At 49.4% G+C, this 5,877-nt stretch overlaps 1 pseudogene across 1 annotated transcript; it reads right to left on the minus strand.

Moving 5' to 3' along the window:
* Nucleotides 1-1,923: 1,923 nt before the first annotated feature.
* On the minus strand, nt 1,924-5,614 carry LOC308238964 (carnitine O-palmitoyltransferase 2, mitochondrial-like; annotated as a pseudogene). The gene is made up of 2 exons: nt 5,277-5,614; nt 1,924-3,529 (listed from the first exon to the last, which is right to left on the minus strand). The product of its transcript is annotated as a carnitine O-palmitoyltransferase 2, mitochondrial-like (transcript).
* Between the last annotated feature and the right edge of the window lie 263 nt (nt 5,615-5,877).

Consider the following 5,877-nt stretch of genomic DNA (forward strand, 5'->3'; position numbering starts at 1 on the left):
CAAATCGACTGAACAGCAGAACAACCGACAGAATGACCCATCACTATGATGCGCACTGACCACCAGGGGCAGACACTTAACGCGGGAGCTGCCCCCTGGTGGTCAATGTGCTTCCACAGGGGGAGCGCCGCTCAGCCAGAAGCAGGTCTCACGGCTGGTGAGCACAGTGGCGGTGGCAGGAGCCTCTCCCACCTCCACAGCAGTGATAAGGAGCAGTGAGCTGAGTGGTAAGGAGCAGCAGGCAGGCGGATAGTAAGGAGAGAGGGGTTCAGGACTGCGAGGGGGATGTCTGACTGCCGGCTTAGGTCCTGGACTGCAAGAGGGCACAGGCCAGGCTGAGGGGACCCCCCCGCTTCCAGTGCTTGAATTTTGTGCACTGGACCTCTAGTACTATTATAACCCTCATGTTATAGGTGACTAAAGTATCTCATCCAAGTTACACAATGGTGAATGTTGAAGATAAGATTGGAACCTAGGCTTCTCCCAGGGTTTCCCTTGGACTTCATGGACTCCGCGAATTGCTTTTCTGCTTAAGCCAGCTGGAGTTTGCTTTCTGGTACTTGTACCTGGAAAAATTCTGACAATTTCTGGGCAATTGAGCGGATGTTGCTGCTACTTACTGAAAAAGAAAACTCAGGAGGGAAAGTTTCCCTTTTGGAAAAGAAAGGCACAGCATAGAATTACCTTGTCCAGGAATCTGTTGAATGTCTTCCTGGATGTCAGGAACTTTTAGAACCATCACTGTAATTTGCTATTGCTGTACCCGCAAACTCCCCTGTCTCTGTGGCCTCTGCTGGAACTGAGCATCTGAAGGAAATGAACTGACTCTGAGCTGTGGTTTGCAGCCATGGGTGCTGAAGCACTGGGAAGTGGCAATAAATTGTGATGTGTATTATAAGTGGTCTGTTAATGACAAAGCATCCACATTTTCAGATAATATATTTATTTTTATTAAAGTAATCTATGCACTTAGTTTTTTAAAAATCAAATAGGCCCTAGCCAGTTTGGCTCAGTGGATAGAGCGGTGGCCTGCCGACTGAAGGGTCCCGGGTTTGATTCTGGTTAAGGGCATGTACCTCAGTTGCAGACTCCTCCCCAGCCTGCGCCCTGGTTGGGGCACGTGCAGGAGGCAACCAATCAATGTGTTTCTCTCACATCTATGTTTCTCTCTGTCTTTCTCTCTCTCTTCCACTCCCTCTAAAAATCAATGGAAAAATGTCCTCGGATGAGGATTAAAAAAAAAATCAAATAGTTTTACAAAGTTTATAATGAAAAGCATTAACCCCCTGCCCCACTCCCACTCACTGGCAGCAACTGCATTGAACTCTTTTAGTTGGTATTTGCCTCCATATTTCTAAGCAACATGCTTATACTGTTTTTTTTCTTGATTTTTATTTACTTCCTACTATGGAAGATGAGGACTTAGTTCTTTTATCCTATTCTCCCTCAACTCTCAATATTGTTATCATTTTTTTGGTCAACATTTATTATGTACATTATTGTGATTATGCAGTATACGATTATATCCTTTTATCCTTAACTTTTAGTTTTCTTGGAGTTAATACTTGCCTCACTTTTCATTTGCTTAGCTTTCTTTCTTTCTTTCTTTTTGCAACAATTAAATTTTATTTCTGCTTCAACAATAAATACACCTGAGTTATTTTTTCAAATCCTTCCCTCCTAATCTAATGCCCTTAAAATTGAAATCTCACATTATCTTTAATTGTGATCTAATTCCACTTGGAAATTCATGTTTAGTTTTAAAACCATGATTTTAAAGCTCAGGCTTCACAGCATTGGCTGCTGAGGCACCTCATTAGTTCCAATAGTCACAGAATAGCAGCACCTATGGGCTACATAGGCCTCAATTTTCACGTAGATGCAGCATCTACAGGAAATGGGGGCTTTTAACCTGCCCAGAAGCTAAGTTTTGATGGATTTGCCTTCCATGGCATCAAACATGTCTTCTAGGCCTTATGCGCACATTGGAGAAACTCCCAGGCATTGTGGCTTGTGTAGGAGGAGACGTTGCAGCTTATCCAGTTGTCATGAACGGCATACCCAGCACCAAAGCCATCAGGGACCACGGGGGCAAATCCACCAATGTTCACTGCTGGGCTGGTCAGTGTGCTAGTGGACAGGATGTTGTGGTTTATCTGCCCACACGCAGGGTCCAGATACAGCTCAGGCAGGACAATCCCTTTGGCTGCTGCCAGGTACCGCAGAGCAAATAAGTGTCAGTCAAAACCCTGGCCCATTGCCGCTTCTTTGGTCAGCTGGCCGTGGTTCTGGAGCACTCGCCCATCATCTGCTTAAGCTCTCCCTCACTGTGCTTGGAGGGTTCCCTGACAAAGGCCTCAGAGCACCTCTTTGTGTAGATGGAGGCAGGTGGATGGTCTCGGTGCGGCCATGCTTGAACGCTGCAGTGCTGCAGGATTCATAGGTGGCCACTGTCTGCCCACATTGCTGCAGAAAGGCCATCTGGAAGGCCAACTGGGCCACCAAGTCAGGACTCAGCTTCTGCTTCTTCAAGAATTCTTTGCCTTCTCTCTGAACCTGGATGAAGTTTTCATGGTGGCATCAAACTTTTCCTTAGCAGCAATGATGCCCGTCTTTAAGGCATTGTTCAGCTTGAAGTTGTTTCTGCACAGCAGCAGAAGAGTCAGTGCTGGCCGGCTGGCTCTGAGGAGTAAGGCAGGGGCCTTAGTGCTGCCTTTAAACACTTCATTGAAAAACCTGAGCACTGCAACCCCATCGCCCCAAGCATGCTCAAAGTGACAGCGGCTGTGCCACCTTTGGCTATAATGAGATTAAAGAATTTATCAAACCAGCGGTGTGTGCCATCACTGTGCAGCATGGTATGTGGACAAGGTCCTTAATGGGAAAGTCATCTAGGCAGAGACAGAACACAGCAGAGTCCATTTTCCTCAGGATCTCCTCGTTGCCACCACTTACCAGCTTCTGCCTGAGCTCTGCCCAGATATCTCGGTTCTCACTGGGCAGATATGCCAGTGGAAACTCGGGGGTAGGGCTATTGTCTGAGAGAATGTACTTCAGATGAGCCTAGATTTCAGAGGCACTCACAATGTTCCCATTTTGATCCAGGACATCAAAGACATAGAAATGTCCTTTTCATAGGACCAAGAGGTGTCTGGCCTTATCATCAGTGAAGAGTCCATCCTGACTAGGTCTGGGTTTGAGTTGAATTGAAAAACCAAAAATGCTGGGACATATCCAGCGGATATGCATTGATCAAGTAGGCACCATACCAAGACAGAGAGGAAGGACAAAGCGTATGAGTTTCTTGAAGGTATCAGTGCCACTTTTGGCAGGGCTCAAGTGGAATGCTTCTGCTTCCAAAAGACCAGCTGGGAGTGTCTTCAGAAACCGGATGGCAGAAACCGTCATGGTGGTTGCCCGGGTGAGCTGTTCATTATACTCAGTCTTTGGGTCAGGGTTGAATGCCATAAATGGATTAAAGTTCAGGACAGTGGAGTCTCAAGCAGTTAAGTACATATCAAACCAGGGGCAATAATGTTTCTGAAGTTCATCAATGTTGTAGCATGTATCAGTTCTTCATTTCCTTTTATTGCTGAACTAGAGGCCCAGTGCATGAAATTCGTGCACGGGGGGGGGGGGGGGGGGGTTGTCCCTTAGCCCAGCCTGCACCCTCTCTAATCTGAGACCTCTTGAGGGATGTCCAACCGCCCGTTTAGGCCCAATCCCATGGGATCGGGCCTAAATGGGCGGTCGGACATCCCTCTCACAATCCAGGACTGCTGGCTCCAAACCGCTCACCTGCCTCTGCCTGATTGCCCCTAACTGCTTCTGCCTGCCAGCCTGATCACCCCCTAACCACTCCCCTGCCAGCCTGATTGACACCTAACTGCTCCCTGGCTGGCCCAATTGCCCCTAACTGCCCTCCCTTGGTGGCCTGGTAACCACTAACTGCCCTCCCCTGCCAGTCAGGTCGCCCCCAACTGCCCTCCCCTGCAGGCCTGGTCCCCTCCCCCAACTGCCCTCCCCTGCAGGCCTGGTCCCCCCCCCAACTGCCCTCCTCTGCTGGCCTGGTCACCCTTAATTGCCCACAACTGCCCTCCCCTGCAGGCCATCTTGTGGTGGCCATCTTGTGTCCACATGGGGGCAGCCATCTTTGACCACATGGGGGCAGCCATCTTGGGTCTTGGAGTGACGGTCAATTTGCATATTACTCTTTTATTAGATAGGATAATGTTCCATTATATAGATACTAGAGGCCTGGTGCATGAAATTCATACACGGGGGGGGGGGGGGGCGGAAGGGGGCATGCGGTGTCCCTCAGCCCTGCTTGCACCCTCTCCAATCTGGGATCCCTGTGGGATTGGGCCTAAACTGGCAGTTGGACATCCCTCTCACAATCCGGGACTGCTGGATCCTAACTGCTTGCCTGCCTGATTGCCCCCAACTGCCCTCCCTTGCCAGCCCGATCGTTCCCAACTGCCCTCCCGTTCTGGCCCAATGGCCCCCAACTGCCTTCCCCTGCTGGCCTGATCGCCCCCAACTGCCCTTCCCTGCCGGCCTGATCGCCCCCAACTGCCCTCCCCTGCTGGCTTGATCTCACCCCAACTGCCCTCCCCTGTTGGCCTGATCTTGCCCCCAACTGCCCTCCCCTGCTGGCTTGATCTCACCCCAACTGCCCTCCCCTGTTGGCCTGATCTTGCCCCCAACTGCCCTCCCCTGCTGGCATGGTCGCACCCAACTGCCCTCCTCCACAGGCCTGGTTGCCCCCAACTGCTCTCCCCTGCTGGCCTGGTCGCCCCACACAGCCTGCTGTTCAGTTGTTTGGTCGTCCCTCACTAACACCCCTGCTGGCCTTGTCGCCCCACGCAGCCTGCTGTTCGGTCGTTACTGTGATGGCGTCCTGGACAATTTGCATATTCCTCTATTATTAGTATAGATAGCACATTTGTCATCAGTTGATGGACATCTGGGTTGTTTCCACTTTTTGGTTATTATGAATTCTCTTGGGGATATAACTAGGAGTGAAATGGCTAGGTCATGTGTTAAGTATATGTTTGACCTTTTGAGGAACTGCTACAGTCTTTTCCAAAGTGCCTGCACCTTTACCACCAGCAGTGTATGAGGGTTCCAATTTCTCCACATCCTTGCAACATTTGTTATTGTTTGTCTTTTTGATTGGAGCCAGTCCGGTGGGTAACCATCATTGTGGTTTTGATTTGCATTGCCCTAATGTTTATTAACTGCCTTTTCTTCCTCATTCTCTTTCCTTTCTTGACTCTGAAATGTAGCTTGTATGTTTATTCTGCTTGTCCTGAGCAACCAGCTGATTGTGCAATTCTTTTCCAATCCTATTTTCAAAATTCTTGCAAAAGTCTTCTGTTTTCCTGAACTGCCCATCATCCAAGAGAGCCTTCTGTGCAGAGGTACCTTCCAATGGTGTCTTCAAGTTTGGGAACAGGCAGCCTGGGCAGGCTGTCCTGTAGTGCATGGTGGGCACAATGCTGCACTGCAGGTACTGTCCGGGCCAGAGCAGGCGCTCAGGGGCTGCTGGGGGCGCTCCCTGGCCGACGGCAGGGGCCTGGGGACAGGCACACAGTAGCAGGCGGGCCACCATTGTCCCTGGAGGAGGCAGCTGCATGATGCTGAGTCTCATTTGCTTAGTTTTCTATGTTACTGTCATTAATTTGTCCTCAAACTCTCATCAGAGTATAAGTTGACTGTTAATATGTCAAGTGATTATCAGTTTCATAATTTTCTCTCTTTGACCTCCTCCTGCTTTTGATGTTTCCTGATGTTCCAGTTTGGACTGGTTACCCTGTAGGTAATGTCCTGCGATTTCCTTTCAACATCCTTCTGGGTATTTCCTTTGACTGGCTT

The sequence above is a fragment of the Plecotus auritus genome, assembly GCF_963455305.1.
Source record: "Plecotus auritus genome assembly, chromosome: 1".
Classification (NCBI taxonomy): Eukaryota; Metazoa; Chordata; class Mammalia; order Chiroptera; family Vespertilionidae; genus Plecotus; species Plecotus auritus.